This window comes from Microtus oregoni, unplaced genomic scaffold (assembly GCF_018167655.1).
Source record: "Microtus oregoni isolate MIOR12 unplaced genomic scaffold, Mior012 000121F_001, whole genome shotgun sequence".
NCBI lineage: Eukaryota > Metazoa > Chordata > Mammalia > Rodentia > Cricetidae > Microtus > Microtus oregoni.
This window is the reverse complement of record NW_024544751.1, coordinates 258,306-285,404: the sequence shown is the minus strand read 5'-3', so window position 1 is coordinate 285,404 and position 27,099 is coordinate 258,306. Positions and strand designations below refer to the sequence as shown.

At 43.0% G+C, this 27,099-nt stretch overlaps 1 non-coding gene across 1 annotated transcript; it reads right to left on the bottom strand.

The window, feature by feature from the left end:
* Nucleotides 1-17,195: 17,195 nt before the first annotated feature.
* On the bottom strand, nucleotides 17,196-17,327 carry LOC121444357. The gene has a single exon (XR_005973782.1). It is a non-coding gene; the product is annotated as a small nucleolar RNA SNORA70 (small nucleolar RNA).
* Nucleotides 17,328-27,099: the final 9,772 nt, after the last annotated feature.

The window sequence follows — 27,099 nt, the reverse complement described above, 5'->3', positions numbered from 1 at the left end:
TTAAGGACTCCACAATACATTAATTTTAGGACCTATGTTTCCTTTTGCATTTCTGCCCTACTTTAATTGCTAGTGCTATGGTAAAGAAACTTGGGGAGAAAAGAGTTTACTTCACCTTGCAGCTTATAGTCCATTACGATAGGAAATCAGGACAGGCGTTCAAGGCATGAACCTGGAGGCAGGGGGTCATGGAGGGATGCGGCTTACTGGCTTACTCCTCATGGTTTGCTTAGCTTGCATTTTTGATACAACTGAGGACCACCTGCCCAGGGTTGGCATCACCCACAGTGGGCTGGACCCCCTCCTGCATCAATTATCAGTCAAGAAAATACCCTAGAATCCAACACAATCGAGGCAACTCTTTGATTGAGACTCCCTCTTTCCAGATGTATCAAGTCAATGCAAAAATTAACCTGAACACGTCACTCCCTGTCATCTTGACACACTAATATTCCTATTAAGCCATGGCCTTTCCTTCTCATCAGGATCTCATATTAATATCACAATACAAAATACAGTTGAACTTTATTTTTTGAAGATTTATCTTTTCTGTGTACAGGTGCTTTGTCCGCATGTATGCTTGCAGACCAGAAGAAGGCATCAGATTGTGAGCCCACCATGTGGTTGCTGGGAATTGAAATTAGGACCTCTGGAAGGTGCAGTGCTCCTTACCGCTGAACCATCTCTCCAACCCTACAGTTCAACTTTTAAAAATCCAGTCTTTAAAATTTTCAATACTCTAAAAGTCCAATGTCTCTGTAAAAGTCCAAAGACTCTTAACTGTGGGTTCCTGTAAATTCAAAAGCAAGTTATGTTTTCTTGTTTTAAGAGGAAAGAACCAGAACATAGTTATAAATCAGATCAAGGTAAAAAACAAAATCCAACAATATAAATAGCTCAGTGTCCAACGTCACACACAGCTTGTCTGGTAAGCTCAAGTCGGTTCCACTCCACAATTGTCACTGTCCTGGTGGTGTCCCGTAGCCATGGTGTCGCCAGTAAGCTGGTATCTGCACTGCAACTGCTGGCCCACCTTCACCAATGACCTCCTGGCTTCTCTATAGGCCAACCCAATTACATGGTGCCGAGCTTCAGATTGTCCCCATGGCTGCTTTAATCCTGGGGTTTCTATGGCAACTAAAGCCGCATCTTCATCAGTGCCTCTCCTGGCCACGCTTCAGGGAGACACTGAACCTACCACACAGTGCCAAGCCCTCAGATTCTCTTCACAACACCTTCATACCTTCAAAGCCAGCACCATGTAGGAGACTCCCATACACTGTTTGCCAAGTTATACTACCAGCTTGAGATACAGTCTTGCTGGCCCTGACCCAAGAACACAGCTTGTGGATGCTGTCCCTGAGGAAATATTTCCCAAAAGATTTTACCCCAGTGATGCTGGTCCATATTAGTCACACATGATTTTTTTCCAACTCCAGTTAACCTGCTTCCATTGTCCCAGAAAAGCAAAGATTTTATTTCCACAGATGCTTAATTCAGATATGACACAAATGGTCCTGAGAGAGTCTTTGCTTCCCTCTGAAATTTCGCAAGCCGGGTTTTCATTGTCTGCTTTTCTCTGAGCATTCTTATCTTCCAAGCTCCCACAGAACAGCTCCTTAGGCTTTGAGCTTGGGAGTGCTTTTCCAGTCCGAGGTTCTTCCTCCCACAAAACAGTCCAGGTTATAAAAAGTCACATGGTCAGGTCCACCACATCAATACTCAATACATCTGGTATATTCCTAAGAAGAAAAATTGCTTTTAGAAAACTAGGGAGATACCTCAGTCCATAACGTGCTTGCCATACAAACATGAACACCTGAGTGACTACACAGATGGTTGGGCATGCTGGCACATGGGCGATCCCTGCACTGGAAGGGCAGAAAAAGGAGGAGCCCCGGGGCTTCTTGGCCAGTCTGTCTAGCTTAATTGGTGATTCATAGGTTCTAGCAGGAGACTATCTCAAATAACAAAGTGGGTGGGTCCTGAGAAATGACACCTGAGGCTGACCTGAACATATGGGCATGTTCTCTCTCTCTCTCTCTCTCTCTCTCTCTCTCTCTCTCTCTCTCTCTCTCTCTCTGTCTCTCTCTGTTTCTCTCTCTGTGTCTGTCTGTCTGCCTGTCTGTCTCTCTCTCTCTCGATTTATATTTAAATTCTTTCTGAGGGCAGGTTTTGATCAAAGTTGGAGGGAATTATTCACTTACTAAATTCTTGCTAAGAGCCCAAGCAACAGTCGTGGTGCTATGATCTAAAGACTCAGAGATTAAAAAAAAAATGTGCATTTACTTGATACCCAAAGAGTTTCAGAACTTTCCAGATTAAAGGTTAGAAGGAAGCAAGAAAAAGAGGATTTAGAGGCATGTGTCACTAAGACCAGCCTTCTAAGCTCATTGTTAAAATACAAAAAAAAATGCAAATGGTTATGAGGAAAAGCACACAAGTGTTCCAAGAAACCTAGGTTTCAAGTTGGCTGTATCAGGTACTAGTGATGTGAACTTGAATAAAGCCCTTGTCTTCACTGATCCTTGCCAGTCTCACCCACAAAATGTGAATAGTAGAATGGGGGAACTTACACTGTTTAATGAGAAGAGGTTTAATGAACATAGACATTATAATATCTTCAGAGTGATGCAGAGCTTCTGGTGGTCCTTCTGGACAGGTAACTGAGAAACAGGCATTTGCTGGATCAATAGCTGCATACCGTGTACCAGGACATGTGTTAATCTGCTCAGGTAAGGACACCACATCTGGTACAGCAGCTGCAATTGGAGTCACTACCTGATTGAGTTTTTGATAGATCTGGTGGGGCAGACAGATACATAACCAAGGATAATTGGAGTGGAAAAAGTGAATACACACACGGGGGGGGGGGGTGCAGATGCAGAGAGGGACAGGTGCACACAAAGAGACAGAGGCATAGAGAGACAGAGACCGACCTGGAGACATTGCCAGTGAATGAAGGAGTCAGGAAACAGGAAGGAGCCGGGCGGTGGTGGCTCACACCTTTAATTCCAGCACTCGGGAGGCAGAGACAGGCGGATCTCTGTGAGTTCGAGGTCAGCCTAGTCTACAAACGCTAGTTCCAGGAGAGGCTCCAAAGCTACAGAGAAACCCTGTCTCGAAAAAAAAAAGAAGCAGGAAGGATGCAGCTAGAAGAGCCTGATGAGGAAGATCTACTGTAGAGATCCGCGTCTGCTGCCCACTGTGCTTGCATTCTGGACCTTGTTGGTATATGGTAAGTAACGCCTATGAATCGTACTTAAGAACTAAAATAACCAGGTTGGCAGTACTCTGTTTTTTCAAAAGGCTTTACTGAACGCCTACTTTCTTCATCAGCCTGTCTATATAAGAGGAGATTCCACCGAAGTAGGCACTGTATCTGTTGAGACCTGATATTTAAAAGTAGTCCAAAACTAATCATAAAAATAGAAAAAGTTTGGTGTGATGTTGGATGCCTGAGATTCTATCACTGAAGCAAGAGAATTCTGAGTTTGAGGTCTAACTATGTAGTTCAAAGCCAGGACAGACTACAAAGCCAGAGCCCCTGTCTTAATCCTCACAAAGTACTGGATGATTCCAGATAAAGTATAAAGAGAGCGAAGGGTTCAGTAGCCCTGTGTCTGGAATCCACAAGACAGCCCTGCAGTTTGATGTTCCTTATTCATAAGACACAGAAGGCGATATGCTTGTAGTTTTATTTGTTAAAGTCAAAAGAACTGTATTAGAACCAGAAAATGGGAAAGAAGCATGGGGTGAAGCTCAGGAATGTCAGACAAGTTTCCAGAGTTCTCTTTCCTAGTAGAGCTGCACAGAGACACACATACATTCTTCAGCAGTGACGTGTGGCAAACAAGGGAAGCTCATCTGAGCCTTACTGCTTGGCCTTTGTACTAGGCATGAGCCTCATAGGCATGAAAAGCTCATGTCACTAACCTCAGCTACTCAGACCCCAGCCCCTTAGAACAAAACCAGCCCAAATCACACTGTAGGATAAACTCGTCTGGCTCCACTGTTACAGCTGTAGCATAACTCTTGCAAGCATAGCAAACACTTTCATAAAGAAAATACACAAAGGTCTCAGGGGGTATGTCCTTGCAATGGCTATTCTTGGTTGTCAACTTGACTTCATCTGGATCTGAAACCCAAAACTGGAGGGCACATTTGTTGTAGGAGGCTGCTTTGTTAGGCTGCTTGTTTGTTTTTCGGATATAGTCGGCCACATTGGAGCCGTCAATTTGTTGTAGGAGGCTGCTTGTTTGTTTTCCGGCCGCCCAGACTCCTGAAATAATTACACAGAAACTATATTATTTAAATCATTGTTTGGTCAATCACTTAAGCGTATTGTTAGCTAACTTTCACAGCTAGAATTAACCCATTTTTGTTATTTTATATTTTACCACATGGCTGTGGCTTACCAACAAGGTTCCATCCGACGTCTGTCTCTGGTGGGGCTACATGGCTTCTCCTTGACTTTGCCTTTTTTTCTCCCAGCATTTGGAGAAAATGCTACCCACCTCCTGCCTAGCTCTACTCTGCCCTATCACAGGCCAAGGCAGCTTCTTTATTTATTAATCAATAAAAGCAACACATATACAGAAGGACCTCCCACATCACACATCTGTGAAGAATTTTTATTTAATTTGAAATAAAAAGACCCATTTCTAATCCAGATCTTTAAGATGGAAGGACACACCTTTAATTCAGCTCAAAATCTATATAAGGGCAAAGAAGAAGGAAGCTTTTGCTCTTGGCTTGCTTGCTCTCACCTCCCTAGCAAGTCCATTCCTCTACTAGCATTAGAGCCTACTTCTTTGAGATTCCAGCATACACTGAAGACCTGCTGAGACATCCAGGCTCAAGGATTGAGCAACTACTGGATTCTTGAACTTTCCATTTACAGCTAGCCACTGTTGAATTATGTACATCTGTGTCTGTGCGTCTGTGTCTGTGTGTTTCATTTTTTGAGACAGGGTTTCTCTATGTAACTTTGGAACCTATCCTGGAACTCACTCTGTAGATCAGGCTGGCCTCGAACGCACAGAAATCCGCCTGCGTCTGCCTCTGCCTCTGCCTCTACCTCCCGAGTGTTGGGATTAAAGGTACCCACCACCACCACCCAACTCCTCTTATTTTTTGTGTGAACACTAACCCTTTCACCCAGTTTTACAACCTAGGGACCACCCATGCTCTTCAAGTTGGCTTAGATAACCTGCATTTGGTCTTCATTTGAAGCACAGATTTTCAGTTCTTTTTGACAAGTTTATGGGGTTTTGGTTTGGTTTGGTTTGGTTTTTCTGGTTGTTTTCTTTCTTTCTTTTTTTTTTTGAGATTAGGGTCTCATTATTTTATTTTTATTTATTTATTTATTTTTGGTTTTTCGAGACAGGTTTTCTCTGTGGTTTTGGAGCCTGTCCTGGAACTAGCTCTTGTAGACCAGGCTGGTCTCGAACTCACAGAGATCCGCCTGCCTCTGCCTCCCAAGTGCTGGGATTAAAGGCGTGCACCACCACTACCCGGCGGGTCTCATTATTTTATTGATTTTTATTGAGCTCTACATTTTTCTCTGCTTCCCTCCCTGCCTCTCCCCTCCCCTTCAACCCTCTCCCATGGTCCCCATGCTCCCAACTTACCCAGGAGATCTTGTCTTTTTCTACTTCAAGACTGGGGTCTCATTTTATCGCCTAGGCTAGTCTCAAGCTCATGGACTCAAGTGATCTTCTCACCTCAGATCTCTAGTGCTGAGACTCCATACATGCATCAGGACCAGGACCAGGACATATTTTTAACCTCTATAGGAAGGATAAACAATTGCTACTTATAATTCCCTGCCATTTGTTAAGCAGGATTGATTCTTAGTAAGATTTCTTTTGGTGCGGGACTATTTTCGGGTTGTGTAAAATGCAAATGGGGCTCAGAGAGGTAAGCTACTGTCACTGTGTATAGAAACAGGAGTGGAAGATGGGTACCAGGCAGCTGGAAAGGCTCTAAGTGAGATGTGGTGAATGTCAGATCAATAGTTTGGTAGAAGAAAAAAGATTTAAGGCTGTTGCCTCTCAGCCTTAGTAGCTTGTAGGGGAAAATGGCTTTGGGGGGTATCATAGCTTTTTATGTGGTTTTTGTGACGCAGCTGTTTAACTGTCTCCCCATCAGCTACCCCAAATAGCTTAAATACGTTGGCCATATAATCTGTAGCGAAAGGAAGTAAGCATGATGTTGTGGCAAGCTTGCAACGTTTCTGTATCAGTGACTTCAATCTGTTCTGTCAATCCAAGGCCACATGAGGACCACCCCCATAGCAACAAGCAAGGTTGTCCCCATGAGGAGGTACCACAAACCATCTGGAAGTGGGGCCAGTTGAGATTCCAAAGAAAGCAACACTCAACACCAAATAATCTGTCTCAAGCATTTATTAAGGAAATTAGGTGTGAGTTGTAGGGTCCTCACTGTGGTGAGAGAAAGAAAGACCCAATCCCATCAGGTGCGTCTTCAGTGACACTGTCAGGGTGTGGAGTTTGCATGAAGCAGTAAGGAATTTGGATTGGGGGCAGTTTCTTGAAGTGTTTTGGGAGAAAACGTTAATAACTATCAGTGCCCAGGGCCTCAGCCTGGACTCAAATGGCAGGGGAAATGTGTAGGTGCTTAGTGAGGCCCAGGACAGTCAAGCCACTTTGTGTGTCTCAGGACAAGACAGGAAGCAGGGGGAACAGCTAACTCTCCGGACAGCGACAGCATGTGAGGTGCTTCGGAGAGTCGCATTTACGGAGATGCTTCCTTAAAGGGAACAACAGTGCGTGTAAATCAAGCAGCGTTAGGGAGAGATTGTTGTACTTTTTAAAAAGTATCAGATTACAGCGGAAGTCATAGTATACATCATCATTTCTGAACTCACCCTTCAAAAGCATTAAGATTAAGCAAAGAACAAAAATATTGAGTTTAAATCTGCTACTTACTGAAACCGGACATCATGAATTTGGTGGTATTGAGCCACCTTCTTTATATTTTATTTATTCATCAGTTTTGGGGAGTTCAGGGCAAGGTTTCTCTGTTTAGCTTTCGAACCTGTCCTGGAACTGTCTGTAGCCCAGGCTGGCCTCGAACTCACAGAGATCCGCCTGCCTCTGCCTCCCGAGTGCTGGGATTAAAGGCGTGCGCCACCACTTATGGCAGCTGACTCATCTTCTTTATGGGGATTAAATGAGGGTGTGAACATATGGAATCTGGCACAGAGGCATGGTTAACAGGCAGCAATACCTAATAACTGTGGATTTATGTCATTAAAGAACTAAATAAATGGAGCTATTGTCACAAATGATATAGTCAGCTAAACCTATTCTCTCTCTCATACACACACACACATATATATGCAGAAATAGAGAGAGAGGCTAGAGAAATGACTCAGAGGTTAAGAGCATTGCCTGCTCTTCCAAAGATCCTGAGTTCAATTCCCAGCAACTACATGGTGACTCACAACCATCTATAATGGGATCTGATGTGCTTCTGGTGTGCTTGAAGACAGAACACTTAAACACATAAAACACATAAAAAGTAAATTATATATATATATAATTTATAAATTATATACATATAAATTATATATAATATATATATATATAAATTATATATATATATAACCATAAGAGTAACTTTGAGCTTTCTATATTCAGAAACCCAATAGCATCACAGAAACAGGTAGTTTTCCTACAGTCAGCATCAGTATTGTTTTCAAGGGGATGAACCTGGAGGGCCCTTTCTGCTAAGTAGACCTGGAGTACCCTTCACTTAAGTAGGGTTCAATCCTAAAAGAGAACAGCAATCCAGAAAGATTCGCCCTACACAAGCCAAACCCTATATTATCTATCCACAGCCACGCAGAAAGCTCAATTCCAAAAACAGAAAGATATTTTACATCCCAGCTCATTTTATGAAACTACTATATATAACCTCGGACTAAGAGTGAACAGCAATGCATTAAACAGAAGTGCAGACTGATGTAACTCATAAAAATCCTTTTAAAAATTATCAAGACATAGATTACTCATGATGAAATTGTATTACCACAGGGATGCAAAATTGATTGTCAGAATTTATCGGTGCAATTCAAAATAACAGATTAGTGGTTATGTCCATCTCAATGATGCAGTGTTTGATGAAATTCAACATATATATTTAAGTTGAATATACTCAGAAAACTAAGAACATAGTGGAATGACTTCACTGTGTAATACTTTATCACATAGCTACAAAGAGGCATAATAAACACCACAATGAAATGTTGAATTTTTCATTTCTGATCATGAATAAGACAAGATTGTCCACTATCATCAGATAGATTCACCATTGTATTGGGTAGGGCTCTCCAATGACATAAATAAAGAAAAGGAAATAACGGTATAATATTTAAAATGGAAGAGACAAAATTGCTCTCAGAGATTGTTTGTGTTAAAAGAAATCTAGATAGCCAGGCAGTGGTGACACACACCTTGAATTCCAGTACTCAGGAGACAGAGGTAGACCAGCCTTGTCTACAAAAAGAGTTCCAGAGCAGCCAGGACTCCAGACAGAGAAATCCTGTCTCAAAAAAAAATCTAGAGATATAATTTTAGGACAATCATATTTAACAACCCTTGCTAGAAAGAAAATCAACATACAGAAATTATGTATCTTTGTGCTACTTCAAAATAGAAGCTATAAAATTTCAAAAGGAAAGCCAGGCATAGTGGCGCACGCCTTTAAACCCAACACTCAGCAGGCAGAGGCAGATGGATCTCTGTGAATGCCAGGTGAGCCTGGTCCACACAGTGAGTTTTAAATCTGTGTTCTGCATATGACAGGAAACATGACGTATTTGTTTTGCTGAGACTGTCTCATTTTGTTTACCATAAGCATTTCGAGTTGCATCCATTCTGCTGTACATGTTAGGATTTCATTTTTCTTTTCATTGCAGAAAATTTTATTGTTATATGTACCAGGTAGCTTTATCCTTTCACCTAGTGATGGACATCCAGGGTGGGTCCATTTCTTGCCTATTATGGATAAACATAGATGTGCACTTTGTTTCTCTTGTGGATGCTAACTAAGCTCCTTCAGGTCTATATCCAAGAGTGGTCTAGCTGAGTCATGAAGTGATTCTATGTTCAGTTGGTTTTTCTCTTTAACTTCCATAGTGATTTCCATAGTGGCTGAACAAGTTCACATCCCGCCATAAGCGAACATAGAGGCTCCTCTTCCCCCACATCCTCATCACCATTTTTTTGTTCCCTGTTTTGCTAAGGACTGCCATTCTGACTGGGTAAGATAGAATCTCGAAGCAGTTTTAATTTGCATTTTCTTGATGGCTAAGGATGTTGCACAGTTTTTCAAATATTTATTGGCCATTCATATTCCTTCTTTGGAGGACTGTCTACTCAGTTCATTGGGCTGTTTATTGATTGGATGATTGGGTGCTTTGTGGGAGTTCTACAACTCTTTATGTCCTAGATTTGAACCCCTGTAGTGCACAGGTGGCAGAGACCTTTGCCCATTCTATAGGCCATTTTCGTGCTGGCGGTGGTTTCTGTGCTGTGCATTTAATCCTATTTGTGAGTTCTTGAGATTATTTCCTATGCCATTAAAGTTCTGTTCAGAAAATCCTGCCTATGCCAATAACTTGAACTATTTTTCTCTAGGGTAGTGGTTCTCAACCTATGGGTCATGACCCCTTTGGAAGTCACATACCAGATATTACATTGTGATTCATAACAGTACTGCTCTGTGTGTTCGCCTCCATGCCAGTCCTATGCTGATTTTGTACTATGATTCTGTAACATGATTTGAGATCAGATCTTATGATAGCTCCAACAGTGTTTTGACCACCAAGGATTGCATTACCTGTCTGGGGTCTTTTATGCTTTTACTAAAATTTGAAAATTGCTTTTTCTAGTTCTGTGAGGAATTTCACAGGGTTTCTGATAGGAATATCATTGGTTATAGAGATTGTTTTGGATAACAGCCATTTTCAGCTGGGCAGTGATGGTGCACGCCTTTAATCCCAGCACTCAGGAGATAGAGGCAAGCAGATCTCTGTGAGTTCGAGACCAGCCTGGTCGACAAAGCAAGTTTCATGACAGCCAGGGTTGTGTAGAGGAAACATGTCTTGAAAACCCAAATATATACTTTATATAGCCTTTTTCACAATATTAATTCTATCCATGAGCATGGGAGAACTTTCCAACCTCTGGTATCTTCTTCCTTTCTCCCTCTGGTGTCTTCAAGTTTTTATTCTATACATCTTTCACCAACTTAGGTTTATTGCCAGTTGTGTTACTTTGTTTTGAAGCTAATGTGAGTAGGACTTTCCCTCTTTTTTCTTTTATGGTGTGTTCATTTTAAGTGCATAGAAAAACTACTGAGTTTTTGTGTGTGTGTGTGTGTCCTGCTTCTTTCTGAAGGTGTTTATCAGATTCAAGAGATTCCTAGGGGAGTCCTTATTCAAGTGTAGGGTTGTAGCCTAGTCAAATGGTTTATTGGCTTAAAGTGCTTGCCACAAAAGTCTGGCAACTTGAGTTCCATCCCTGGAACCCATTTTAGAAAGCGGAACTTCAGGCTGTCGTTAAGCTGACTTGACATTTTGTCAAACTTCCTTCTACACGTCTGTGTAATCGGGGAAGGCTGACAGCAGTGAAGGCCAGTGAAGGCAGAAACTCATGACTGCCCAAGTTGCTGACAATAAAGTGACAGTTGCAGGCTCAACCTGAAATGTGACATTTACACCTGCTCCCTCTAAGCCTCAGGAAACAGCACGGAAGAGTTGGAAAGAATATAAGAGCCAGGAGCTAGGAAGAGGCAGCCACTGTCATAATGAATTCAGCAGCTGGGGTAACCTGTCCTGGGCCTATACAAAACTGGCCTTGGCAAGAGGCAGCCTTCCTGCTGAGCTATTAGGATTCTGGAAGAAGCTGAGTCATATTGTATTCAGTTGTGTACGCGCTACTGAGTCCACCTGGCTGGAATAAACCGTTCCAAACCCATGCTCACACAGATGGCCCTTGTTAAATTCAGTGGCTTGCAAAACAAGACGACATGAATGTAGAAAAAGGATAATCAGAGAAGGGTATTGACAGGGGTGGAAGGGAGGCGATGGGGGCGGGGAGTAATCAGAGTGCATTATAATGCGTGTATGATGTTGGCAAAGAACATATTTAATTTTCTAATAGCCAGATGCAATGGCACACGTTTGTAATCCCAACACTCCTATATGGGGAGAGTGGAGGAAGAGAAGGGAGGCAGAAACAGCTTTTATAGAGTGTGCAGGATGGCAGAATCAACTGGGAAACCTGCCTCAACAAGGTAGAAGGAGGCAATCGACCCCCAAAAGCTGTCTTCCGACCCCCAGAACAGTGGGTCTCAAACTTCCTAACACTGCGACCCTTTAGTGCTGTGCTTCATGTTGGAAAGTTATTATTAACCTCAAAACTAGCTCATTGCGACTTCATAACTGTAATTTTGCTACTGTTATGAATCTTAAAGTAAATGTCTGGTATGTGACCTTAAAGGGGTCGCGACCCACATGCTGAGAACCACTGCTCTGTGTGCACACCATGAGACATGGGCACATGCACTCATACACGTACACAATAATAATATTTTTAAAAAGTCTAAGATCATAGCAGTCGCTTTTCCTCAGGCAATCGCCATGGTAAGACAAGGCGATCCCGTGTACTGGGGGATTCACCTAGGCTGGGAAAGGCAGAAATCTGTTGTGCTCATGGCCAGCAGCACCCAAACCTGTGTGCCTTTTTCCGCGCATTCAGAGAAAAAGATGAGACACACAGAAGTGGGCCGTGCGGCTGGGAAGTGGCTGCACAGGATGTGGCCACACGGGAAAGCGTAGCCGCCTTCTTCTGCTCCTTCTCTAGTTAAAGAACAACAGAATGTTTTCTTGTCTTTTCTTCAAGAGTAGCCTTTGAACTCTGTCATATTGGTCTGAGATAACATGTGACATGGGGGGGGAGAAGTCTTGGGGACCCTTGAAAACGGTTTTAGACACGCTTCCTTTTCTGAGAGGGTTTCTGGAACAACTTGTCAATGTGTTTGTGGTATCTGACACTGAAAGGAGGGACTCTGGTAAGACCCTCCCCATCGCTCAGTCTGTCTGTCTTTCTGAGATTTCCCTGCAGCTCCCATCCATTGCCTTTGTGCTGCGGTGGGCTCTGTCCTCCTCCCAGCCTGCAGCAGTAGCGCCGGGCAAAGTCCTGACTGAAACACTTCCGCTGTGGCCTCATGGCTGGCAGCAAACGCTCTTCAGAAGAGACAAGTCCAAATCCCCAGCTGGTTCGGGATATTTTCAGTTTGTTTTGTCGCTTGGGGCAACTATTCCTCGCAGATTTTTCCTAAGGAAATTCTCAACTTAAAAAATGTGTAGACCTGTCAGAATGGCTAAAATAAAAAACACCAATGATAGCCTTTGCTGGAGAGGTTGTGGAGAAAGGGGTACACTCATCCATTGCTGGTGGGAATGCAAACTTGTGCAACCACTTTGGAAAGTGTGGCGGTTTCTCAGGAAATTCGGGATCAACCTACCCCTGGACCCAGCAATACCACTCTTGGGAATATACCCAAGAGATACCTTATCATACAACAAAAGTATATGCTCAACTATGTTCATAGCAGCATTGTTTGTAATAGCCAGAATCTGGAAACAAGCTAGATGCCCTTCAATGGAAGAATGGATGAAGAAAGTATGGAATATATACATATTAGAGTACTACTCAGCAGAAAAAAAAAATGACTTCTTGAATTTTGCATGCAAATGGATGGAAATAGAAAACACTATCCTGAGTGAGGTAATCCAGACCCAAAAAGAGGAACATGGGATGTACTCACTCATATTTGGTTTCTAGCCATAAATAAAGGACATTGAGCTTATAATTCATGATCCTAGAGAAGCTAAATAAGAAGGTGAACCCAAAGAAAAACATATAGGCATCCTCCTGAATATTAACCTTCATCAGGCGATGAAAGGAGACACAGACAGAGTCCCACATTGGAGCACTGGACTGAAATCTCAAGGTCCAAATCAGGAGCTGAAGGAGAAGAGCATGAGCAAGGAACTCAGGGCCATGAGGGGTGTACCCACACACTGAGACAATGGGGATGTTCTATCGGGAACTCACCAAGGCCAGCTGGCCTGGGTCTGAAAAAGCATGGGATAAAACCGGAGTCTCTGAACATAGCGGACAATGAGGACTACTGAGAACTCAAGAACAATGGCAATGGGTTTTTGATCCTACTGCATGTACTGGCTTTGGGGGAGCCTAGGCAGTTTGGATGCTCACCTTACTAGACCTGGATGGAGGTGGGTGGTCCTTGGACTTCCCACAGGGCAGGGAACCCTGATTGCTCTTCGGGTTGATGAGGGAGGTGGACTTGATGGGGGAGGGAGAGGGAAATGGGAGGCGGTGGCGGGGAGGAGGCAGAAATCATAAATAAATAAATAAATAAATTTATATTTCTTCATACAAAAAATGTGTAGGATGGCTGGGCGGTGGTGGCGCATGCCTTTAATCCCAGCATTCTGGGAGGCAGCGGCAGGTGGATCTCTGTGAGTTCAAAGCCAGCCTGGTCTACAAAGTGAGTTCCAGGACAGCCAGGGCTACACAGAGAACCCCTGTCTTGAAAAAACAAAAAAGAGCCGGGCGATGGTGGTGCACGCCTTTAATCCCAGCACTTGGGAGGCAGAGTTAGGTGGATCTCTGTGAGTTCGAGACCAGCCTGGTCTACAGAGCTAGTTCCAAGACAGGCTCCACAGCCACAGAGAAACCCTATCTCGAAAATCCAAAAAGAAAAAAAAAAGAAAAGAAAAAACAAAAAAGAAAAAAATATGTGTAGAATTGTGTTGACTAAAAATAAGGATAGATTTTGTCTTCTCTTACTTATGGCCCCCTTATTTTTTTCTCTTGTCTTATTGATCTAGCTAAGATTTTGGCACTATATTGAATGTGAGTGGAGAAAGTGGCCTCATTGACTCATTCCAGATTTTAGAGGAAATTTTTCAATTATCCCCCCAAAATGTAAAGCTGGCTCTAGGCTTGTTGTCTAGAGCCTTTAAGATAATGGCTTGTGCTCCTTCCACTTCTAATTCCTTCAGCGCTCTTCTCATGAAGGCCTTTTCTGGGAGCCAGTGAGATTGCTTAGTGAGTAAAAGAACTGTTTTAGTTAGTTGTCCTCTGAACGCCACATGCATGGAGTGTCATGAGTGTATGAACATGCCCATACAAATATACACTAACAAACCATACACATACACACAATAATAATAATAAAAGGTTTTTTCTACAGAAAAAATTAAAGGAAGTAGAAAGGGGACTTGTATTAGTTGGGAACAGTAAGAGGATTGGCAGAAGCGGGAGGGGGACAAGAGGCAGCCAGGAGTGACATGGCCAAAATGCAATACATACATGTATGACAATGTCAAAATGAACCCATTATTTTCTATAATAAACACGTAACCATTGAAAGAGTGGATTCAGAGCTGTGTGGTAGCATGCCCCTGCAGTGCCAGCTACTCGGAAGGCTGGAGCTGGGGGCTCACTTGGGGCCCTGAAGTTCAGCCCCAGCCTGGGCGGCCTGACATGACTTTGTTTCAAAACAAAGAAACATGAGTCCAGGTCTAGGGGTGGCTATTAGTGACAACATGCTTACCTGGCACATGCTGGGCCATAGATTCAACAGTCTCCGCATTACACACAGACACCCAGGAGATTCACACTCAGGTTTAGACGTGTGCCAGCAATTTGAGTGACTCTGAGTACTGCCGGGCCGGGAATAGGGGAGGAGGCAAGGTTATCACCCTCAGTACCTAGTCTTAGCTAAAGAGCAAAGAAACTACGGAGTGCCAGGGCTTAGAACGGTACTGGGGGACTGAGGAGACAGCTCACGCAAGCACGGGAACCTGAGTTTGGATCCCCAACTCCCATGTAAAAAGCCAGGCACAACTGTGCATGGCTGTGACTGAGAAAGCAGAGGCAAGAGGATCATGGGGACTCATGTTTGCCATTAAGGAATTTCTAGGGTCACTGAGGGATTTTTTTTATTGAGCTCTACATTTTTCTCTGCTCCCCTCCCTACCTCTCCCCTCCCCTTCAACCCTCCCCCAAGGTCTCCATGCTCCCAATTTACTCAGGAGATTTTGTCTTATTCTACTTCCCATGTACATTAGATCTATGTAAGTCTCTCTTAGGGTCCTCATTGTTGTCTAGGTTCTCTGGGATTGTGATTTGTGGGCTGCTTTTCTTTGCTTTATGTCTAAAAACCATTTATGCATGAGTACATATGATATTTGTCTTTCAGGGTCTGGGTTACCTCACTCAATATGATGTTTTCTAGCTCCATCCATTTGTGTGCAAAATTCAAGATGTCGTTATTTTTTTCTGCTGTGTAGTACTCCATTGTGTAAATGTACCACATTTTCCTTATCCATTCTTCAGTCGAGGGGCATTTAGGTTGTTTCCAGGTTCCTCTGAAGGATCTTGTCCAAAAACCAAGGTGGAGAGTAACAGACAGTGAGAAAGGAAGATACCGATACCAACTGTAAATGAAGACACTCACTGCCCTAGTCTGCTTCTCTATTGCTGTGATAAATATCATGATCAAAAGCCACATGTGGAGGGACAGGTTTATTTGGCTTACACATCACAGTTTATCACTGAAGGAAGCCAAGACAGGAGCCTGGAGCAGAAACTGAAGCAGAGACCATGAGGTACGTTGCTTACTGGTCTGGTTTCCCAGCCTTGGTTGGCTTGTGCTTCACACAAGCCAGGACCACCTGTGACGGGATGGCACTTCCCACAGTGGGCGTGGCACTTCCCACAGTGGGCGTGGCCCTCCCACATCCGTCAGTCAGTCAAGAAAATGTCCTAGAGCCATGCTGGCTGGCCAATCTGATAGAAGCAATTCCTCAGCTGACAGTCCCTCTCCCCAGGTGACCAGTTTGTGGTTCCATAATCAGAGCAGCTGGGCGAGCTGAGCAAAGCCCAAACTGAGTAACTAAAATAACTTGTCTCCTGAAGTTCATCATCCCCTGTCAACTCCTCGGTGCGGAGGCAGGAGGGAGAGCCACTGAAGATGAAGAGATGAATAGTTCAATCTCCGGATGCCTCAAACCTATGGGAACGACAAAGCCTTCCGTGGGTGAGGCTGGCCTGGAACTCTGGAGACCAACTTGGCCTTAAACTCACAGAGATCCGCCTACCTCTGCCTCCTGAACACTGGGATTAAAGGTGTGTGCCACCACCACCCTGCTCCAAAACAGAAATTATAAATGGTGGAACTACTTCGATTTTAAAACAGTAATTAAGAGGACCATGAGGACAGAAAAACCATCTAACTTTGGTGGCAGGATTTGCTGGCAACATAGCTAAGGATGAAGATGCCCATACACTGCAGGGATGTTGAAAGACTTCACCTGCAAAAGGACATTCAGTTCTTGAAAATGTCCCCTGATTACATGATTTCCAAAATTAGGGCTCTTCTGAGAACTGTGAACTCTGAAAGAAATCAAAATCTTTTCTTCTTTTTCAAAAGCCACATAGTGAAACTGCCGACAAAAACACTAATGATTTCTTCACATTGAAGGGGAAAATATCCAGAAAGAGCAGCTTCTGCCTCCGTGAGGTGACAGTGTGCTGGAAGCTGCTTGTCACCTCTGCTGTTCTTGGCATTTGTGTCATTATTTGGTGACATGCTTTCAGCACTTACTTCGGTTTTCCTTTTCTTTTCTTTTTTTCTTCCAACCTACATGTGTGATTTCTCACTGAGCATAGTTTGGTGAGGCATGGGCGAGCACAGTAGAAGACTCCAGGAGTGTGGGACCACCGCTTATCCAGGGCACCACGATTGGGGACACAGGTGACCTCATAGCCACCAAGAATGAGCTGTTTCTCAGCTAGTATGTCTTCAGTTCATCTGCATCAAACTGGCTGAAGCTCGGCATCTTTGAGGTATGGATCGTCAGGCAGACAGAGAACTTGAACTTGGCTCTATAAAGGGCCTCAATCACGTATTTCTTCTTCTGTAGTTTGGAGCAGGTGGATATGATGACCTAGCCGGTGTGAAGCCTGGTCGGTGTGCACAGTGCCTAAAGGCACTCATACCTGTCTGGAGCCTAGACTGGGGTTAGCACTGAGATTAAAGACGTGCGTGCATGCATGCCAGGAAATTGTCTCCAAGGTCTGTCCCTTAGGACAACCCATATAAGCAAAAGGCTATGTAAAACTACTAAGGAAGCCACTCTTTGTAACCACTGCACACTAGGCCCACATGGGGTTGCTTGGCTTTTGAGACAGTCTCCCTCCGTAGTCCACAGTGGCTTTGAACTCACTGCCTCAACTTACTGAATGCTCTGACTCAAAAGCAGGCGCCACCATAGACAGCAAGAATGGGTAGGTCTCAATGTTATCCTCCACAAGAATGGGTAGGTCTTAATGTTATCCTCCACAAGAATGTAATTCTTTTTTTTCTTTTTTCTTTTCTATAATTCTTACTACATAGGAAAACACAAGTCAAAATTTATTGTTAGAAGCAACAAGAATTAATCATCACAATTTTTAAAGACAATTTTATATTTTCAGAACATACTTAGGTCAAGTGCAGTGGCACATGCCTTTAATCCCAACACTTAGGAGGCAGAAGCAGGTAGGTCTCTGTAAGTCGCAAGTCAGCCAGAGTTATTACCTAGTGAAACTGTCTTTTAAAATAACAACAACAAAAAGAAAAGTGCTGGATGTAATGGCACAGGCCTGTAACCCCAGCATTAAGGAAGATGAAGCAAGATCAGGAGTTCAAGGCCAGTTTGAGCCACATAGAAATCTCTCAAAAATAGTCACTTAACTGTATGCAGCTAGGTTTTTGTCTTGAAAAGGCATTGAAAACATAAAACATTGTAGCAAACAATCACCACTATTTTTTTAACGCTCATTAAGATACCATGTATGAGAAATGTCTTCATTATTAGCAATCCATTGTTTCATGATGCCAATATCACTGTTTTAAAAAGAACAGCTCAGCGTGGTGGTACACACCTACTTTTCCCAAGACAGGGGTTTTCTGTGTAGTCCTGACTGTCCTGGATACCAGGCTGGCCTCGAACTCCCAGAGATCCACCCGCATCTACCTCCCGAGAGCTAGGATTAAAGGTGTGTGCCACCACAGTCAGCTGGTAACACACACCTTTAATCCTCGCACTTGGCAGAGAGAGACAAGCAGATCTCTATGAGTTTCAAGCCAGCCAAGCTACATAGGGAGACACTCTCAACTAACTGAAACCAAATACACTTTGTGTTATGGGGTATTCACCAGAGAAGATTGCTCAGACATGGGTTTAGCCAATAGAAAGTCTTCATTAGGGCGCCAACTACACTGGGTGTTCAGGATCCCAGTGTAGCCCTGATCCTTTCTCAGGGTGAGCTTTTAAGCACAAAAGCCATGTCCTGAGTTGACATACTTCAGCTAACAAGAACAGTTAGCCAGAAGCAGAACTACAGAAGCCAAAAAGCAAAGTTAGTACATTTAGAACCTTTCCCAGAACTATGGACTTTGATGGATTGGGTCTTTGTTTTAGTTTTGGCAGGCGGTGCTGTCTATGTTCTCTGAGTATTACAGCCTGAATGGTACTTCCATCATGGAGTCAGTTGTGCTAAGGTCTGGGGCCCTCTAAGTCTTTGCGTGTGATAAAATTGTGAAATTAAACTAGGAGCTTTTTGAGTATGGTAGTGGGCACTTGTAATTTCAACTATTTAGGACACTAAGGCATGGGGAGAGGATCACGTGAGCCCATTAAGTTGGAAGCCAGCCTAGGCATAAAAGAAAAACCCTGTCTCCAAAGACAACTAGGAGGGGTTGAACACTATTATTGAAACATGGTCCACAGTAATTTTTCAACTTGAGACAAGTTTTACCATCTTGGGGTGAGTTGCTTTTTTGTTTTATTTTTTATTTTTTGTAAGAATTGACATGATGTATGTGTAGATTGTTTATATAAAATAGAAAGGGGTAAATATGTCTTTAACTGAAATTTTCCATAGAGTTGGATAATTTATATAAAGGTGATTTTTCTTGAGGGAGGGTCATCTTAGCTCAGGGTTATCTCAAAATATCTATGTAGCCCAGACTAGTCTTCAGCCCATGATTCCCCTGCCTCAGCCTCCCAAACACCACCACACCCTACTTTAATACTTTTCATCTCTGCATCATTTAAATTCCCTTCATTTCAATAAATTTAGTAAATATTTTAAAATAGAGATCTGGGGAGATAGCTCAGTTGGTAAACAGTTTGCCACACAAGCTTGAGGTTAGAGATGATCCCCCAGATCCCACATAAAAAGCAATACATGTTGGCACCTGCTTGTAATCTCATTGCTGAGAAGGCGCCAACAGGAGGGTCCCTGGGGCTCACTAGTCAGCCAGCATAGTCTAATTGCTGAACCTCAGGTGTCAGTGAGGGAGATACTGTCTCAGAAAACAAGGTATCCAGTTGCTGAGCTAAAACAGCTGAGGTTGACTTCTGACCTTTATACCCCCCCCCCAACACACACACACACTTGCATTCCCTACCATTTTTTTTTTTAAAAAAAGAGTATGGTACATGGGAAATGGCTCAGTGGGTAAGAGCACTCGCTGTGAAAGCATGAGGCACTGAGTTCAAATCCCCAGCACCCATGTGAAAAGTCGGACATTGTTATCTGAGTCTGTAAACCAAGCATTGGAGGGACAGAGACAGATCCCAGAAGTTTCCTAGCCAGCCAGCCCAGTGAAGACAGCTAGCTTGTGATTTAGTGAGAAATCCTGTCTTAAAGAGTAAGGTCAAAAGTGATGAAAAAGGGCTTTGTCTGCGAGCTGCCCAACCAGCACGGAGGCCTGATCTTTCGGCGCCAGGAGACCCAGCATTGGGGTGAGTTTCTGGCCCACGGCGCCAGCCTGGGACGGGGAGCTCGGGGGTTTCTTGGCCCCCTGTCCTGCTTGGGCTCTCTGCAGGGCCTCTACTCCCCGGGTGCTGCCTCTTTCTTCCTGGCCCACCCAGCTTCCGTCCAGAGCCCTCCCCACTTCGCCCCCACTGCCCTCTTTTGGCGCGTGGCATCGCCCAGCCCAGCCTATCTGGGCGCTGAGTCCGAGTACCCGGGGCTCCCGGGGGGCAGCAGTTCCTTTGTTTCTGTGGCCTGCCTGCACCAAGCGGGGTAGGCGCTTTGTCTGCGAGCTGCCCAACCAGCACGGAGGCCTGATCTTTCGGCGCCAGGAGACCCAGCATTGGGAGAGTCAACATTGGGGAGAGACAGCGTTTGGTAGGCAAGGAGACCTAATCCGGTAAAAGAAGATCCATAGGGAGCATTTGGAAGAAGAGATGGGCCGACGTCAAGGCAAGAATTCGCCCAACAAGCTGAAAAGCAACATGAAGCTACCAGAAACAAGCGACCTCACAACGGGAGGACAAGAACCCCTTAATCAAGAGGAAGGAGAAAAGATTGACTTCATGAAAGTGATTGACACCCTTAAACAGCATGTAAAAAACGCCCTTATAGAAATGGATGAGAAATATAACAGAAAGTTTGAAGAATTGAATAAATCAGTGAATGATACCCTAGAAAACCAAGGAAAAACAATCAAACAGATAATGGAAACAGTTCAAGACCTGAAAACTGAAATGGAGGCAAAGAAGAAAACACAAACAGAGGGCCGTCTGGACATGGAAAATCTAGGTAAACGAATAGAGACTACAGAAACGAGCATAACCAGCAGAATACTAGAGATAGAAGAAAGACTCTCGGATTCTGAAGATACCATAGAGAAAATAAACACACTGATCAAAGAAAACAGCAAGTCCAACAAACTCTCATCACAAAACATTCAGGAAATATGGGACACAATAAAGAGACCAAACCTAAGAATAATAGGAGTAGAAGAAGGAGAAGAAGTGCAGCTCAATGGTCCAGAAAATCTATTTAATAAAATTATAGAAGAAAACTTTCCCAACCTAAGGAAAGATTTTCCTATGAAGGTGCAAGAAGCATACAGAACACCGAATAGGCTGGATCAAAAAAAAACATCCCCTCGCCATATAATTATCAAAACACAAAGCATACAGAATAAGGAAAGAATATTAAGAGCTGCAAAGGAAAAAGGCCAAATTACTTATAAAGGTAAACCTATCAGACTTACACCTGACTTCTCCATGGAAACCATGAAAGCCAGAAGGTCCTGGATAGATGTACTGCAGAAACTGAGAGACCATGGGTGCAAGCCCAGATTACTATACCCAGCCAAGCTTTCATTCACTATAAATGGAGAAAATAAAATTTTCCAGGATAAAAACAAATTTAAACAATACGCAGCCACAAATCCAGCCTTACAGAAAGTAATTGAAGGAAAATCACTAACCAAGGAGTCCAACAATGACCACAATAACTCAGACATCTAGAGACCCTTCACCAACACAAAACAAAGAAGGGAAACACACAAACTCTACGACTAAAAAAAAATGACCGGAGTTAACAACCACTGGTCATTAATATCACTTAATGTCAATGGACTCAACTCACCTATAAAAAGGCACAGGCTAAGAGATTGGATAAGAAAACAGGATCCAACATTCTGCTGTTTACAAGAAACACACCTCAACCACAAAGACAGGCACCTACTCAGAGTAAAGGGCTGGGAAAAGGCCTATCAAGCAAATGGACCTAAGAAACAGGCAGGTGTGGCCATACTAATCTCTAACAAAGTTGACTTTAAACTTAAATCAATCAGAAGAGATGGAGAGGGGCATTTTATACTCATAACAGGAACAGTTCATCAGGATGAAGTCTCAATCCTGAACATCTATGCCCCTAATATAAAAGCACCCACGTACATAAAAGAAACATTGCTAAAATTCAAGGCCGCCATCAAACCGCACACACTAATAGTAGGAGACTTCAACACTCCTCTCTCACCAATGGACAGGTCAATCAGACAGGAACCTAACAGAGAAATAAGAGAATTAGTGGAGGTAATGAATCAAATGGACTTAACAGACATCTATAGAACATTCCATCCAAATAGGAAAGAATATACCTTCTTCTCTGCAGCTCATGGAACCTTCTCGAAAATCGACCACATAGTCGGTAACAAAGCAAACATCCACAGTTACAAAAAAATATTAGTAACCACCTGTGTCTTATCAGATCACCATGGATTAAAGTTAGAATTCAACAATAATGCTACCCCCAGAAAGCATACAAAGTCATGGAAACTGAACAGTCAACTATTGAACCATAGCTGGATTAAGGAAGAAATAAAGAAAGAAATTAAAGTCTTCCTGGAATTCAATGAAAATAAAGAAACAACATACTCAAACTTATGGGACACTATGAAAGCAGTCCTAAGAGGAAAGTTCATAGCACTAAGTGCCCACTTAAAGAAAACAGAGAAAGCTCACATTGGAGACTTAACAGCCCACCTGAAAGCTCTAGAAAAAAAAGAAGCAGACTCACCTAGGAGGAGTAGAAGACTGGAAATAATCAAAATGAGGGCTGAAATCAACAAAATAGAAACACAGAAAATAATACAAAAAATCAATGAAACAAAAAGCTGGTTCCTGGAGAAAATCAACAAGATTGACAAACCACTATCCAAGCTAATCAAACGGCAGAGAGAGAATTTGCAAATTAATAAGATCAGAAATGAAAAGGGGGACATAACCACAGACACAGAGGAAATTCAGAGAATCATTAGATCTTACTACAAAAGCCTATATGCCACAAAATTGGAAAATGTAAAGGAAATGGATACTTTTTTAGATAAATATCATATACCAAAGTTAAATCAGGACCTGGTGAACAATCTAAATAGACCTGTTAGTCGCGAAGAATTAGAAGAGGTTATCAAAAACCTCCCTACCAAAAAAAGCCCAGGACCAGATGGTTTCAATGCGGAATTCTACCAGATCTTCCAAGAAGATCTAATACCTATACTCCTTAATATATTCCACAAGATAGAAACAGAAGGGTCATTACCAAACTCCTTTTATGAAGCCACAATTACTCTGATACCAAAACCACTCAAAGACTCAACCAGGAAAGAGAACTACAGGCCAATCTCACTCATGAATATCGACGCAAAAATCCTCAACAAAATACTGGCAAATCGAATCCAAGAACACATCCGAAAAATTATCCATTATGATCAAGTAGGCTTCATTCCTGAGATGCAGGGCTGGTTCAACATACGAAAATCTATCAATGTAATCCAGCATATAAATAAACTGAAAGAAAAAAACCATATGATCATTTCATTAGATGCTGAAAAAGCATTTGACAAAATTCAACATCCATTTATGTTAAAAGTCTTGGAGAGATTAGGGATACAAGGGTCATACCTAAATATAATAAAAGCTATATACAGCAAGCCGACAGCTAACATCAAATTAAACGGAGAGAAACTCAAAGCCATCCCACTTAACTCAGGAACACAACAAGGCTGTCCACTCTCCCCATACCTCTTCAATATAGTGCTTGAAGTTCTAGCAATAGCAATAAGACAACATAATGGAATCAAGGGGATTCGAATTGGAAAGGAAGAAGTTAAACTTTCGTTATTTGCAGATGATATGATAGTGTACATAAGCGACCCCAAAAACTCCACCAAAGAACTCCTACAGCTGATAAACAGCTTTAGTAATGTGGCAGGATACAAGATCAACTCCAAAAAATCAGTCGCCCTCTTATACACAAAGGATATGGAAGCAGAGAGGGAAATCAGAGAAGCTTCACCATTCACAATAGCCAAAAACAGCATAAAATATCTTGGGGTACATCTAACCAAGGAAGTGAAAGATCTATTTGACAAGAACTTTAAGGCATTGAAGAAAGAAATTGAAGAGGATACCAAAAAATGGATGGACCTCCCTTGCTCTTGGATTGGGAGGATCAACATAGTAAAAATGGCAATTCTACCAAAGGCTATTTATAGATTCAATGCAATCCCCATCAAGATCCCATCAAAATTCTTCACAGATCTGGAGAGGACAATAATCAACTTTATATGGAAAAACAAAAAACCCAGGATAGCCAAAACAATCCTATACAATAAAGGATCTTCTGGAGGCATTACCATCCCTGACTTCAAACTCTATTACAGAGCTACAGTAATGAAAACAGTGTGGTACTGGCATAAAAACAGAGAAGTCGACCAATGGAATCGTATAGAAGACCCGGATTTTATCCCACAAACCTATGAACACCTGATTTTCGATAAAGGAGTTAAAAGTATAAAATGGAAGAAAGAAAGCATCTTCAACAAATGGTGCTGGCACAACTGGATGTCATCTTGTAGAAGAATGAAAATAGACCCTTATCTATCACCGTGCACAAAACTCAAGTCCAAATGGATTAAAGACCTCAATATCAGCCCGAACACACTGAACCTGATAGAAGAGAAAGTGGGAAGTACCCTACAGGAGCTGGGCACAGGAGATCGCTTCCTATGTATAACCCCAGAAGCACAGACATTAAGGGCAACATTGAATAAATGGGACCTACTTAAACTGAGAAGCTTCTGTAAAGCAAAGGACATAGTCAATAAGACACAAAGGCAACCTACTGATTGGGAGAAGATCTTCACCAACCCCACAACAGACAAAGGTCTGATCTCCAAAATATATAAGGAACTCAAGAAACTAGACTTTAAAATGCTAATTAACCCAATTAAAAAATGGGGCACTGAACTGAACAGAGAATTCTCAGCAGAGGAAGTTCAAATGGCCAAAAGACACTTAAAGTCGTGCTCAACTTCCTTAGCAATCAGGGAAATGCAAATCAAAACAACTTTGAGATATCATCTTACACCTGTCAGAATGGCTAAAGTCAAAAACACCAAGGATAACCTTTGCTGGAGAGGCTGTGGAGGAACGGGTACCCTCATCCATTGCTGGTGGGAATGCCATCTTGTGCAACCACTGTGGAAGTCAGTGTTTCGGTTTCTCAGGAAATTCGGGATCAACTTACCCCTGGACCCAGCAATACCACTCCTGGGAATATACCCAAGAGATGCTCTATCATATGACAAAAGCATTTGTTCAACTATGTTCATAGCAGTATTATTTGTAATAGCCAGAACCTGGAAACAACCTAGATGCCCTTCAATGGAAGAATGGATGAAGAAAGTATGGAATATATACACGCTAGAGTACTACGCTGCGGTAAAAAACAATGACTTCTCGAATTTTGCAGGCAAATGGATGGAAATAGAAAACACTATCCTGAGTGAGGTGTCCCAGACCCAAAAAGATGAACATGGGATGTACTCGCTCATAATTGGTTTCTAGCCATAAATTAGCGCCACGGAGTCTACAATAGGTGAACCTAAAGAAGCTAAGTAAGAAGGTGAACCCAAGGAAAAACATATAGTTATCCTCTTGGCTAAGGGAAGTAGACCCAATTGCCGGGGAGAAAATTAGGAGCTTGGGGGTGGGGTGGGATGGGGGTAAGGGGAGATGGGGAGAGAAAAGGTAGAAGGGAAGGAGGGGGGATTTGGGGAATCAGGAGAATTGGGATAAAGGAAAGGTGGATAGGGGAGCACGGAACCACAATTCTTAGTTAAGGGAACCACTTTAGGGTGAGCAAGAGATTTGACCCTAGAGGGGCTCCCAAGTGCCCAACATGAGGTTCCCAGTTAGTTCCTTGGGTAGCTGAGGATTGGGAACCTGAAATGACCCTATCCGAGAGCAATACTGACGAATATCTTGCATATCATCATAGAACCTTCATCTGGTGATGGATGGAGACAGAGACAGAGACCCACACTGGAGCACTGGACTGAGCTCCCAAGGTCCCAATGAGGAGCAGAAGGAGGGAGAACATGAGCAAAGAAGTCGGGACCACGAGGCGTGCACCCACCCACTGAGACAGTGGAGCTGATCTACTGGGAGCTCACCAAGGCCAGCTGGACTGTGACCGAAAAAGCATGGGATAAAACCGGACTCTCTGAACATGGCGAACAATGAGGGCTGATGAGACGCCAAGGACAATGGCACGGGGCTTTGATCCTACTTAATGTGCTGGCTTTGTGGAAGCCTAGCCAGTTTGGATGTTCACCTTCCTAGATATGGACGGAGGGGGGAGGACCTAGGACTTACCACAGGGCAGGGAACCTGGACTGCTCTGTGGACTGGAGAGGGAGGGGGAGAGGAGTGGGGGGAGGGGTAGAAGGGTGGGAGGAGGGGGAGAAGGGTGGGAGGAGGGGGAGGGAAATGGGAGGCTGGGAGGAGGTGGAAACTTGTTTTTTGTTTATGTTTTTTTTTCTTCTTTTCTTAATAAAAAAAATTATTTAAAAAAAAAAAGTGATGAAAAAGATAGCCTATGTACACCTCCGGCCTAGAGCTCTTAAACTTGTACACACATATGCATATGCGAGCCATAGTCCAAACTTTCAAGGGTTTGGGGGGCATTTCAAATCCAAACTGTGGGCTGGAGAGATGGCTTAATAGCTAAGAGCAAATGCTGCTCTCGCAGAGGATCTGAGTTTGGGTCCCAGCACCTATATCAAGTGGCTCACAAACATCTGTAACTACACTTCCAAGAGATCCATCATCCTCATTTGGCCTCCGAGGACACCTGCATACAGGTAGCATTCATTCACACAGGCGCACATGCACACACATATTTTAAAAATAAATTTTTAAAGAATATTTTTAAGATCCAAATCATAGCACACAGTAAATAAGACAATGTGGTGTTGACACGGGGATAGACATATTTCTGGGAGAAATAATCTTGCTGCATTTCTGTGGGCAATTTGGTAAGAAAAGGAAAGTGTTGTGGAACAATCTTTTTGCACACTGTGAAGATGTGTTGCTCTCATTAGTTTAATAAAGAGCTAAATGGCCAATAGCTAGGCAGGAGGAGGTATAGGCAGGAGAGGCAGACAAAGAGAACTCTGGGAAGGAGGGTAGAGTCGTCAGGAGACGTAGGGAGAAACAAAATGAACATGTCATGCTGAAAAAAGGTACTGCCAAGTGGTAGAGTGTAGAGAAGAAATATGGTTAATTTAAATTGAAAGAGCTAGTTAGTAATAAACCTAAGTTATTGGCTG